This window comes from Aphelocoma coerulescens, chromosome 2 (genome assembly GCF_041296385.1).
Source record: "Aphelocoma coerulescens isolate FSJ_1873_10779 chromosome 2, UR_Acoe_1.0, whole genome shotgun sequence".
In the NCBI taxonomy this organism is placed as follows: Eukaryota; Metazoa; Chordata; class Aves; order Passeriformes; family Corvidae; genus Aphelocoma; species Aphelocoma coerulescens.
Genome location: NC_091015.1, coordinates 101,107,321 through 101,121,402, shown reverse-complemented (window position 1 = coordinate 101,121,402; position 14,082 = coordinate 101,107,321). Strand labels below are relative to the sequence as shown.

At 39.2% G+C, this 14,082-nt stretch overlaps 1 protein-coding gene across 22 annotated transcripts in view; it reads right to left on the bottom strand.

The window, feature by feature from the left end:
- LOC138104882 (poly(rC)-binding protein 3-like) overlaps positions 1–14,082 on the bottom strand; it is a 503,757-nt gene that overhangs the window by 307,140 nt on the left and 182,535 nt on the right. The window contains exon 1 of one of the 22 annotated variants that reach the window (XM_069004174.1): positions 1,506–1,550. The exons of the other annotated variants lie outside the window; for them this stretch is intronic. The gene's annotated coding sequence lies outside the window, so the exon portion shown is untranslated. Of the gene's footprint in view, positions 1–1,505; positions 1,551–14,082 lie in introns of those variants that run through there. 22 annotated transcript variants of the gene reach the window in all.

Below are 14,082 nucleotides of genomic sequence, written 5' to 3'. Positions count from 1 at the left end.
AGGTCATATGCATAGAAATGCACCCCGCCGAATATGCCCCAAAAGATTGGGTATAACATTATAGGTTTTACTAATTAGCATGTCTATCAAAAATTCCCCAATGAGAGGCTCAAGTGAGCCCCCCTCCCCAAGGAGCCTTCCCCTGGATGGTTCTATCTTAGTTTACAGAATGTGTTCTGGAGAGGACCTTGGGGTCTGGGGCACACTGATCCCTAGCTATGAAGCTTCTAAAATGTTTAGTCTCTTAGCTTGACAAACAAGTCCAAGAATGTAGGCAATAAGCACTAGGAATACAGAAGTTGTAAAAATGTATAACAGGGGTATAAAAGAAAAGGCAAAAATCTTCATGGCATCACCATTAACTTCAATATTGCTCATCAGTTCCTAAACAGTCCCTTAACTAGAGTCTATGACTGTGGAAAAGCAAGGCATCTCTTCAGTTTAAATGCTGTTTGGGAACTGTAGACTAAATTAAAAATCAACATGGAATTATAATTATGTAGTTATTTTAAAATAATAACTGCATCACTTTCTTTGATCTTGAAATGTTTCACCATTTTTTATCAAACAACCCACTTTTATATGCCATTTCTTGTAAAGATTCCTCAAACTGATCTTAATACAAATGTTTGTATTGTGTTGAATAGAAAAATGTCAGGCAGTGGAAAACATGATCACTGTCTCATAGTTTTATAAAACTGGTTGTTACAGCAAGATATCCCGCATAAATGACAAACACACCAATATTAACTTGCTTTTAGATTTAGCAAATCATTCCCTATAGCCCAGCAAACTTGTTTAAACAGAATCCAAGCAGAAGCCAATTAAAGGAAACATCCAGGGGCAGAAGGGAAAAGGTGTAGTGAAGACAGAGAGTCCCCCAGCCACTGGTCCTCTTGGCCACTGCACCTGGGCCTGACTGTGAGGCCACAGGGAAAAGCAATGTGCTGTCAGCAGAGGACATAGCACCACTTTTATTCCCAGCACAGAGATCTCCACAGCTTCCAGATCCCCAGAACTACTCAAATGTATTGACCCAATTTCCAACTGCTGCCCTAACTAAAACAACTCGGAGAGTTTCTCACTGTGTCCTCCCCAGGTGCTCAGCCTCTTCCAAGGTGAGCATCTGCACCTTGCCTTGAACACTGGTGCTCATTACAGCAACAGGAACAATAATGCTGATGGAAGAGACGCTTTCTGCTAAAACCTGAGAACATAAATACACCTTAAATTGCTAAAGCTGTTAAATAAAATAGGATATTTCTAAAATTCAGAGTACTTTCATTTGCCATCTTGTTTCCAAGTCTCTGGGATTTACTCTTCTACATTTACAAGCTTTCCTCTGCAAAAAATAATGGCTGCATGTTTTTTGAACAAGTTAGCAAGGGTTCAAGTGTTATCCTCATCCTTCTTCGATTTTGCTGCAGGGGAAGGAAGGGCAAGCCTTGTGTGATCTGCAGTAAGGAGAAATGACCATTCCGAGTGTGGACTCTTGAGGACGTTACCTGGGAGCAACTCCAGAAGACCCCACTGTTCGTAAGCAGTGCCTGGTGCATGAAATGATGACTCCCTGTGTGTTTCAGCATTTTAAATAAACAGGCATCTCAACTCTCCTCACCTGGCTTGTTTTCAAGCAGAAAATTAGGTCCCAGCAAAAGGGAGAGGAAGCACTTGGTAGGAAATGGAAAGGTAAGGCAGGGGCAAATTTAAAACTGTCAGGGAAGGCAAAACAAAACAGGTAAAAATTTGTTACTAACTGAGGAAAAAATAGATATGAGAAAAAAAAAACCAAACCAAAGCAGGTTATATATTAAATTTTGGATCAGTTTTCTTTCACAAATATAAACATTACCTTTAAGAGGCTTTTCCAGTATATCTATCTGGACTTCTGAAAATTCAGAACTGTCATAATAACTTGGGTTTTCTCCATGTTATTTAAACGTTGTTTTCCTGACTGCTAGACATGGACTCCTTGGACTCCAGAAATTACTTACTTGCTGCAGAAGAACTGCTTCAGAAAATAAATTTTTCCTCAATATTAATTTCCTTTCACTATCCCTATCTGGAGAAGTGGCATTGTTAACTGAAATAGTCATGGCTCTAAAAGAAATAAAATGTGTTTGTAAGCAAGAATGTTCAAATAAGAATGTACACTTAAATTCAAATGTAAAAAAAAAAAAAAATAGAGAAAGTAAAAACAAAAGCAGATAGTTATGTCAAATTTAAGAGGAAAGAATGTGTCTTCTTGTCCGAACCACTGATAAAGGCCACTTTCCACTCAGACATATAAATTGACAGTAGATAAGAAAGCAGCTGAAAAGAATATGCATTAGATACTAGAATTTTTGCTGAGAAATAAAAATCCTGCTACTCTGTAGATGATAGACATAGCAAACACTTCAAATGGATCTCATCTTACTACACACACATTTGTGACCTGTTGTTTCCACAGGCACTGTTACCAGATGCAGCAATTTTCTGGTTGGCTTTTCCAGCTACCTCAGAAAAAGATCTTCCTTTTCAATCTGCAAAAGTCCAGGAAAATGTACGTTTAGCATGCTAAACTGTATGCACTTTAAACCCTGAATTTGCAAAAGCTTAAAAGAAGTCTGAGCAATAAAAGTCTTCTATAATTTATTATTTTTCCTAGAATGTGGGGGATAAAATGCACAATTCAAAGACTTCACACAGTTATATGCAGTTGCACACCCAGCAACTCTATTGCTGACAAAGAGCTCTTGGTTACTTTGACTTCAATCTCAAACAATCTTTGAAAAAGTGCTCAACCATTACCAAATTTTGTATACACTAACTTCCCACAAGAAGTTAAAGTATTGCAAGAGGGTTAAATATTCTTGCTTCAACAGCTTCATCACAAAATCTATCTCCATTTAGAAAAAAAGAAGTTAGTGCATATGAATGTAAGTTTCTTACTTCTCATTTCCTTGAACAGTCTTGTACCAAAAAATTTGCACAATAGGTTGTTTTAATTTATTCAGTTTTACACAGAAAGATTTCAAACACGTTTTTCCATCTCTATCTTTCAGGTAACCCAGAACAACTGAAGGGAAAATGTGTTTTCTTCCCCTATTTGGTGGATATACATTGATTGAAACAGAAGTGAAAGCAGAAGTCTTTATTTATGGGTTCATCAAACATGGTATGCTTTAATCTGATTCAGAAAAGAGCCTGTAGATGCCACAACGTATTTGAATGCATGATGGCACAGGTAAAAAAAAAGAAAAAGTAAAATCGATGAGGTCCATTTTAACTGAACATACTAAAATATTTCCTAAAAGAAATTAAAATGAATAAAGAAAAGTCTAAATTAGGAGTTTTCCCATCAATATTAGATTTGGTTCTGTACTGAGGTTCATGTCCTTGCTGACAGCTGGCAGGTAAATACATTACTGCAAGCAACCAATATACATCCCTTGATCAATCACTACAAGTTCACATCAGGAATTTAAATGTTCACACCTTCTTTATACAATAATTTTACACCTGCTGAAAATATTCATCTCTCCAAGCTTTCTCCCCACAATCCTTTCTTTCCTTGAAAAAATAGTTTCATTACCCAGTGAAAATTTTATTAGCATAATTTTTAAGGCTATAGGGTATCAAGCAGTCATTCATGATATCACAGATATAATAGTACATCATTCATCCATTGGTCACACACATTTTGACTGTGCATGTCAGGCACGGATAGGTTCAAATATTATAGAACCTGAAAGTGAACAGCTTTTCCATCTCACATGTAAAATATATGGCTGATTCCAAAGCCTGAATTCCTGGATGATATACCAGGATCAGTTGGCTTTCCACGTGGGATTCGTCTGCAGTAAGTCTCAAATCTTGTCAGCATAGGCATTCTAGGACCTCCATTTTGACAGTGGCATATTTTACTATTGTTACCTAATAGAACAAAAGAGCTCTCTCCTGCCTCTGAAGCACTAGGAAGTGCTGTTTCTTGGTCATGCTTGCTGAGCCCTCTGTTGTGCCATGAGCAAGAAGGATTACTTCAACGGGCAATGATTGCTCTCAGGAGGTTTTAAGACTAATTTCAAGCTTCACCTATGCAATCAGATCTTGCGTCATCTGGCAGGTATTCAAGAGCCCAAAATGCCCACAGCCATATGTCTGGGGCCTGTGCTGAAAAGGATCTTCAGCTTTTTGGAGTGAAGTTCTTGCAGGAACTGAGATCCACCACTGAATGCTTCTCTCTCCCCTCACATTACTTATTCACCTCCTAAAGCAATTTATTGGTTCAGCAGGAGAACAGGTAACTCCCTACCTTGCAGAAAGGAGTTCCCTTCTGTGAATTCACATGGCCTCTTTAAACTCCTCACAAAGCCCCACTGGGAAGCTGCTCTGAAGCATTTTCAGGGCTCTGTAGTGTTGCTCTCCTTTATGAAAACGCTGACATTATTGCTGTGTCTTTTTTCAAAGATTTTGTCACAGTTAAGACAGGCAGAGCTTCCCTTCTGGGCCTATCAGTATTTCTCTGGGCTGTCAACCAGGGAAGTTTCCAGCTCTAAAAGCACAAGATAATCTAAAAAAAGAGGCATTTGCCTTAATTGCCTCTTACTTTCCAGAAGTTCTTAAATTCTCATTCTTCACCAGCCTGCTAAAACCATTCATCTGATGCTTTTTTTTCTTCTTTTTCTCATTTTAATAGTACTGATTCCGTTTTTAGCTCTGCCCCCTCATACAAATGTTTCCCTGCCTGAAGTCTTATGAATTCTGCTTGGACTTCTTAGCAGGACTCCCTCATATGAAATAGGAGACTTCATTTTTCTCTTTTTTAACTGTGCTGCATCTACTGAGCTAACAACTAAGGGATGCAGCCTGGTTCCTTTGCATAGGAACTGAGATCTCCCATGTACCCACATTGTAACTCATTCCATGAATCAAAAAAATTATCGAGGACCAGCAAAGCTAGGAAACACGATGCCTATGAACTGAAGTAGCTCTTGAGGAACAAGACTGGCTTCCAATCAGGCAGCTGGGATGAGCAAGGGCTTCTCAGGACCACTGCTATTTCCATAGAAAGCCACTTCAGGCTATATTGACTTCTGAAAACAAGTACAGCACAGACACACCTGCCATGGATGTGGATGGAAACCACCTGGGTCCCAGGGAGATTTATTTCCCTAGACTTCAGACTGGAAGACCCACCCTAGAGTTCTTCCAGAGCTGGCCCTGAAAGCAATCTTTCCACACATATTTGGACGTGATCTGTCAGATGGGAGCTGGCTCCCTGTTGGCCACTATGGGTAATGCTGCCAGTGGGTAGCACTGCCTCCTGCCCTGCACCAAAGCATTGCCACCTTGGGGGAACAGAATCCCATGCCCTTAACAGATTAGCAAGAATGGGGATGTGCACTTATTCTCAGCCTTAGTGGTGAGAGAACATCATCAAAATAATTGGAACTGAAAGTACACCCACACTGATGCTTCAGATCCATGTCCCATATTCTCAGGAAGAAAGCAGGATGAAGGGGAGTTTCTTCCTTTGTATCTTATATTTTTTCTGTGAACATTCAGAGAAAAAAAAATGAAAGGTCTGATGAGGCCTTAGTATACATTAATTTATTACAAAATAGGACCAGATATTCTGTGTTTTAAGGCAAACTACTGCATGGAAAATGATGATTTGGGATAATATAGCATGGTTATGGTACACATAGAAATTCTAAACACAAGTACGTTTAGGGTTTTTTTTAATGTCTTGGCTTAAGCGGATTCTGAATATCCTAAAAACACGCTGCTTCTCTATACTTCATGTACCAGCCTAATTAATTCTATTTTGAAACCCATAAATGGATCACCTGTGTTTTAACACACAAATTCTAAGACAAACAAGGTTTCATGTGTCTCAAACGCTTATGTTTCTTGATGGAATATTCTTGCTGGTCCCACACCCCCTTCTTCAAGAAGATGATTATTAAGATAATCTTTAGTAAGACAAAATCTTTAGTAGGATTAGTAAGTAATTTAATCTTTAGTAAGACAAAATTTGGAAACAAGACCTATACAAAGTCAGGAATTTCTTACTGTCCTTTCCAAAAGAAATTAATTCTAGGATAAAGATGAAGAAAATCTGGCATCATTAATGTAAACCCTTGTACCTTGGACTGAAGATGAAGGTGCTTTAACCTGTATGCTGACCTGCCACATGAGTGTTATTCAAAAAGCAAGGTCAGGTCTTTAACATCAGAACAGAGTTTTTTGTTTGGTTTTTAAACATAAGTGACAGTATAATATAAACCAATTCATGAGATCAATATTGAAACTGTTGGAATAATAGGTATATCTTATCCCTATCCACACAGCAATTTAGTCGCTCTACATCCCATCATCAAAATGATGGTTTTGATCTCTGATTTTTCTGAGATTGGCCCAAAAGGGGAGAAAAGCTGAGAAACCATGAGAAGAAAATGCAGTGCAAAGATTTTAAAAGATTTTCTAATATATTACAGATGTGATATCCTTTCTAGAGTGAAAGAGAGCTTTAGATACAATCCAAGTATATTTCTGTCCTCAGTTTACAAAATCAAATTCTTCACATCCACAGGGCTCTTTTTCACTATTTTCCTAATCTGATTTATGAGGTCACTAGTAACAATGATTACTATTAATATTTATGGTGCCATAACAATATCATTAACTTTATTTAAAATTAGCTCAGTCTCTTCCTTTGTCCTATCTATCCTCTAGCTTACATTTGCATTGGTTAGTATAGAAAATGAAAAGAAAAATCAGGAATTTTTCCAAGCCTAAAGTCGGAAACTTAGGTGTGTTTCCACTGAGGATATTTTCTAAGATTAATTGTGGGTTAAGGTTGGTTACTCTATAATTTCTCTCTGAGAAGAACTACATAGATACACTAGCAAGTTATAAAGCCAATAAAATATCTCACAGAACAGAAAGTTTCAAAATACTTTTCAGGCATCACAGACATGTTTGTGATCATTAGGTGGATTTTCATCTTATGTATTTTGAAAATTGTAGGTGAAAACCGCAGTTATAACAAAATTTTTTGGTACAATTTTAGACAGCTACAAGATGGACATTAGAAAGACTTTCCATAGTTAAAAGTGTTTTATTTTGATTAGTGTTTTCCAAACTCTTTTTTTCCCAAAACGCATTTGCAAATTTTTGCTTGTGCATAAATCCCACGTCAGTTACTAGTGAGGTCATAACGCACCACTGCTGTGGAGCAATGAGAGCACCATGGTAAGACCCAAGTTCAGAACACCAAGCCATTTCACTGCTTTCTGGCAGTATCCTGGGGGGATTTCAACATTATGTTTAGCCTCACAGTGCTCACACGCTTTGGGATACGGAGTTGTAGATTTTTGTTATGAAATCATATTCCATAAACTTTAAGACAAGCTCTGCCAGCCCAAACATGTAGATCTAACTATAGATAAAGCACGGAGATGGGAGATGTTGAACAAATGCAGTTCTTTACCTCATCAACAGTTTCTGGCAGGTTTCCATTAAAACTTCAAAGACATGCATAGCTGAAGGTAAATCAAACGTGTGATGCTACTGGGAAAGGTCTGAGTTTGCAAGGATCACTTAACAAACCACAGCTTATGTTCTGTGTTGCTAAGGAGAACTCCAGAGTAATAGATTATTCATTAAACAAAACCCAAACAAACAAACAAACAAACAAAACCCCCCAAAAAACGAAGAAACAAACAAACAGAAAAGTATGTTAATTGGAACAGGAGTCATCAGAATGAACACTGTGTGAACATACATAGTAAAATCTGAAACAGGTAAATCTGTTGTGGGCATTCTGGTGAAGGTGCTTAAAAACCCCCACTGGGCATCTATATAGTTCTACTTCAAGCCAATACACATTTGTTGTCCTTTGATTATGTACCTTTACTGTTCCTGCTGAAAAAATGTTATTGTTTTTCCATTTTTTTTTCAGTTCATCTGAAATCTGCTCATTTTTCCCAAGTTCTTGTTTTAAATATTTTGTACGTCAGAAAAACTAGACATACAAAAGCTTCCCTGATCCCATGCAAATTCAAGTTACTATTCAGAGAAGTTTAAGTGATGACTAGTTTGTCTTTTCTTGTGATTCCTATTAAATGAGAAAAAAATCCACCACATCTCCTAAAAAATTGTTCAAGACATGGCAAGCAAAACATGATACTGTCCCAAATGACTTCAGACCCAAACCTTTTAAACCACTTGAACACTTCAATATGGAGTCAGGTTGTCCCACTGATTATTCTATGTGATAGAACCAAAACATAAAATTAAATGTTGCAACAAAGTGAAAATTTATGCATTCTGGTGGAAGAGCTTGCCACTGCACTGCAGTCACAGTCATCACCAATACTATGTTTGACTGGGCAGTGTTCTTTTCCCCTAGTCCAAGCAAAGTAGAATATTTCCCAAGAAATCACCCTACCACAATCTATTTTGCACTTGTACTTTTCTGTCAGCCTTGTTCTGTAGTCCCAACTACATAAAGGCAGTAAGAGAGCTATTATGGCCTAACTCCAGACAGCAACCCAGCCCCTTGCAGTCGCTCGTTCAGTTCCCCAGGGTGGGAGAGGGGAGAGAATTGGAAGAGTAAAAGTGAGACCACTGGTAGGTTGAAATAAAGACAGTTTAATAGGGAAAGCAAAACAAGGAATTCTTTCATCACTTCCCATGGGAAGGCAGGTGTTCCACCCACAGGAGAGGTGGACTCCATCACACACAACAGTGACTTGGGAAGAAAAATCCTATCACTCTGAACATCCCTTCCTTCCATATTGTCCTTCCAGCTTTATAGGCTGGAGCATGATTCTGTATGTATGAAATGTCCCTTCAGTCTGTTGGGGCCAGCTGTCTTGTCTGTGTCCCCTCCCAACTCTTTGTGTACCCCCAGCCTCCCCTCTGCTGGGGTGGGGTGAGAAGAAAAAAGGGCCTCAATGATGCAAGCACTGCTCATTGGGAACATAACTACTCTATATTATTCTGAAAGAAAAATAAACCTTTATATCCTTTATACTATGCTACTCTCCACTCAAGTATGTTTTTTTCTCTCAGTGTAGAAATAAAAATACTCCAGGCAAACAAAATTAAGGAGATGATTTGTTTGTTGTTTCAAGTTTCATGACTACATCTCTACTGTGGAAGCCAAAATGTTTAGAATCTCTTTGGAGCCATACAAAGCACTAAGTACATTTCCCACACCTTTTGTCGCAGGTTTTCCATTACTTAACAAGAGTAAATGAAAATAGGAGATACATTTGTAATTTAGCCTAGTTCAAAAAAATGCATGTACAAACGGGTGTTTGAGCAAACAGAACAAAACCAATATGAAGGACAGTGGACTTAAACTGTTCCTAAATACCTTGTGAAACGCTATTCTTCTGAGGTAAGAAAACAGGAAACTGTAAGGATTAAATATTTTAACCACACACTTCCTGAATTTTGGTAGTAGTAGTTAATGACATGGTATTATGATCTTGTAGTCTGCTAAGCAGCAGCAACTAGAGTTGAATCACCACAGCACGAGTGAGTTGCAGGAGATTTACACTCTTGCAAGTGCAAATGTTCAATTTAACTTAATTCTTTAGTCCTGAAAGTATCATTCACTCCTGTGGGTAACAATGCAGAATCAAATCTCCATAAATATCTCTTACCATCATTACTAGATCCCTGAACAGAGACAGTGAGCATACATCTGAGACAAATTCAGAAAAGTTTGACTGCATCCTGAGGTGCTGGCAGCCCTCATTATTAGTCCACCTGTAATTTGCTGCAGCAAATTGCTCTCACACATATGCAAAGACACACACAAATATATGTGTGGTTTGACTACATCCCAAAAGCGCAGCAAAAGTCATCTGTGGACACACTTAGGCGAAGTCAGGTACCAGTAACCAAACCACCACTGCAGCAAAGCTAAGTGTGAGCAGCAGAGCTCCGCCAGCAAACCCCAGCTACCTTACAGGGAACAACACTGCTGTCAGTAGATCACAGCCCCAGCCTGCCCTAGCTGATATTGCTCCATGGAGCTGGATTGTGCAGAGACAGCTGGAATATCTTTGCATGTGCATCCTTTCACCAAGAATTTTTTCCTCTGCAGCAGTAAGGCAAGTGTGTGCTGAGCAGAGAAATACCCACAGCTTGTATCTGTTGTTTCTCAGTTTTCATGCAGACCAAGCATCCTGTTCCTATTTCCCATCAAAATTGACTACAAGACAATCAGGGACATAGAAAATTTGTTTGTTCACTCTGATGAAGTTCTGAAATTTGACCATGTGTCAGTGACACAGATTTTGTTTTGGACCTTCTTAAAAATGAAAAGACCATTTTTTGCCTTGTGGTGGTGATGAATCTGGTAAGTACTGGGATGGGGGAGAAACTTTTATCTCTATATTTAGCAGGTAATCAGGGCTAACAAGGGGGCAAATCTCTACCACTTAGAGGAATGACCTAGTGAGCCACTGCAAGGACCCCAATTCAGCATATATTTATGTTGGAAAGAGAGGCCACGAAATTACAGGAATGGATATAAGTACCAAGGCCTAGATATGGACATATCACAGTAGGGAATGAGGATGGTAGGAGATTTAACTATGAAATACACAGTTGATAACACGGCTTGCATAGCAGCTTATCATTTATTTGGTTTGGGCAGTCCTCCAAAGTCACAGAAAAGTCATAAACTGACTAAGCAGCATAGGTATCTTCAAAGTTGTTTGGTGACTGCACACAGCAGCTAGACAAGGGATGGGAATTTATTCTCTTTCCCCAGCCCTTTTAAAAAACCTGCCTTTCATATTAACATCTCCCTGGTTGCAAATGACAGGCAGATTATCAGAAGTGAGGGTTTCAGGTTCTTGGCAAACCTCAAGGATTTATTCCTTTCATGATTCCTAGGCACACTCTGAACTTACAAGTAAGTACAAGTTTCAGTGATGAAAATGACAGCATGATCCCCTCACCTCAAATGAGTAAAGCAACAAAAGAAAAGATCTTCAGAAATGGGCAAGTATTTCAGTGGAAACCCATCTGACAGCTCCAATAAATGATTACAGACACCTGTAGCTCCAAGAAATGATTATTTGACATGCTGCTGTTGACTTTCATTAGCCAGCTATTCCCCTCAAGACATCATGCTAATTTAAAGATTCAGTCTCATATTTCTTTCTTTTTTTACCTGATACACTTCAAAATCATCCAAAAAATACTTTAGGACTGAACATTTATGAGGAAATCACAATCTTACATTCAAGTTATGTACTTATAATCCTTCATTTGGAAGCTTCATAAATAGTTATAAAAAAGAAAAGTAATTACTCCCAACTATTTATCATAAAGCAAGAAAAGGAGAGGTCTAAACAAAGTGTTTGGATGCTTTTTAATGTGGATTCTTTGATTTTGCAAAGCTTTACATGTGAATTTCTGAAAGCATTAAAAATTAGTATTATTATATATTAGGGATGAGCTACTTGGCATTATAGGAAGCTAACTATTCATCAGCTTCATAGTCCTCTAGGGTGTATCACACACCTACATGGTACACCTGACTGCTAGGCTTGATTTTTCTTTTTTAAGCTAGCAAATGAATAAAAAAGCCCACATAAATCCAACAACCCTCAGTTGGATAAATTTCTCAGAGGTTTTTACAAAGAGAGTTTTATTCCCACTAAGAGCTGAAAGAAACACATACCTCATTAAATTTTTGCCAGATAAAGAGCCTGTCCCCTCTCCTGGCCCTCAGATTTATCATAGAGGCAACTGCTGAGTCAGGCAGAAAATGATATTTCAAAAAAAATTGTCCAGATTCACTGGAAAGAAAAAAGGAGTACAGAGACCTGCAGGATGCAGTAAAAAAAATGGATAGCTTTGAATTTGAGTCTCTCACTTAGTAGCACTAGTGAAAGTTTCTAAATATGAAGAAATAAAACATGTTATCTATGCTGCTCTTCTGGAAGCATGTGCACACAGGTGTGGTCAGAGGCTGGTATTTCTACCTCTTCATTATTTATGTTTGGGTTTTTTAAAGTCCATATGGAGGTTCTCACAAAAATTCCTATCACCATGGAAGGACAAAGTAACTACAAGCTCGGTAAAAACACTCCTTCATGAAGCTGTATGAAGTCATTGTCCTCTCTGAGGGGCACTGGATGTGGCAATTTCCCCTCAGATGGTTTTAAAGAGTTTCAAAGTGCTGGCTCAGTAACCACTTCTCAATGGTGATGCTTCAACCACCACTCTTCTTTGAAGCATCTTTTTACTAAAGGCTGTTACCACATGGAGATCACCAACTGGCTTTCATCTAGTTTCAAACCTGGGATGTGGCTTAAAGACAACTGTTCTCTTCTGATTTATGATCTTCATCTGCAGTAGGGCAAATGTGCAATGAATGAACATGAATTTCAGTCTACCAGCCAATTCTCTGGGACTGTCTCTTTTGGTTGAAGTAGCCAGAAACCCAAAACAAGCTCAAGAGCACCAACCTCTCCCACTGTGGGGTTTGCTCGCCATGCCCATGGGGCTGCTTTCAGGAGGGAGAACTCAGCTGCCCTGACCAACTGTTTCACAAATGGCAGAGCAGGCTGGGATTTTCCTAATGAAAGCATATCCACATCAGGAAGAACTCCCTACTAACACCAAGCCCCAGCCAGCAAACGCAGTGCCTGACAGCCTTCAGGCCCCGCAGCCACCCCATTTCAGGGGCAGTGCTGCCTCCAGCTCCCCCATGAGGAGACATTTCAACGGGCTTCCACGGTTCTCCTTGCACCCTGGGCACCAGATGTGCCAGCCTGAGGCCTCCCTCATGTGACCTTGTCCCTGACATCCCCATCCCTATCTCATCCTCTGCCCCTATGATGATTGGACACTTGGGACATGCAGTCACAGGCAGCCAAACTTACGCCTCTCTCCCACTCCAAGCAGGCTCGGGCCTTGCACCCCAGGGTGGGTTCTGAAAAGGTTGGTCTGGGAAGGATCCTGCCAACTATTTATTTATTTATCTATTTAAAATTAAACATTATGATCCTGATATGGGGTGGAAGCATTTTGACACTGCAGGACGGGAAAGGTGGTTTTCTGGTTCAGGTCTGTTGCACACACCCTCCCAGATTGCATGTCCCATCCCCCCTTCACTTCAGCCCTGTTTTCACTTCATAGTTAACACCATCTCTTCTCCTGATGCCCGGACAGAATGTAAATATCGGAAATAATTATAATACTTACTGACTCTGCAGTTAGTGCCATGCAAATAACCTGCTGTAGTGGCATTTCTCCTACTTTAGGCAGGACATGCCAGCCATTGTTATTTAATGTCATGGAATATTTAATGTTTCCGTGTTATTTGTTTCTCTCTCAGTCTTACCAAATTGAGGAAAATGGAATTTATTATTTTTATACCCAAAATCTGATTTCTGCCCACCATCTGCAGAGCAACACAAGAATACATCAGAAGGCGAAGACAGAGTCACATGGTGACAAAATAAACCCAAGGATATATAAATGCAACTGAATGTGAATTTTTGCACCTGTAAGCATCCTTTAGGATAAGTTAAATATGCTAGAAGGTGATTGACAATTTTCATGATTGACAATTTTCAAGACTGAATAATTTAAATGCAGGGCTTCTCCTCGTTTAATACAAAGTGCTGAGTACAGAATCCTAAACAAACACTGTTAAATTTAAATCTGGTCGGCACAAAATCTGAAAGGGAGGAAACTGTTTAACCCCACGTGAGCCTGCATGCTCTGTGACTGCAGTACCATCCGGTTACTTGAAAAGTGGAAGGTAAATCTACTCCTACTGCAAAGGAAAAAGGGATAGGGCATGTTAAACACATCTGAAACAAAAGCCAAGAACAAAAATCCCAAACCTTGTAACTGTGCTAGTGTTAGATGACAATCTCTGCTTGCCTTATCTCTCATTACAGCTAATGTTAGCAGGAGACAAATCCAGAGCCCCGTGCATCCCAATAGTCACCATATTCCTAAAAATTGAGTAAGAGCCTGATGAACCTTACTGCCACTTATAGAAAGCCTCAGAAGAGCTTCAGAGCTACAGGAAAATAGCAGAGCAAA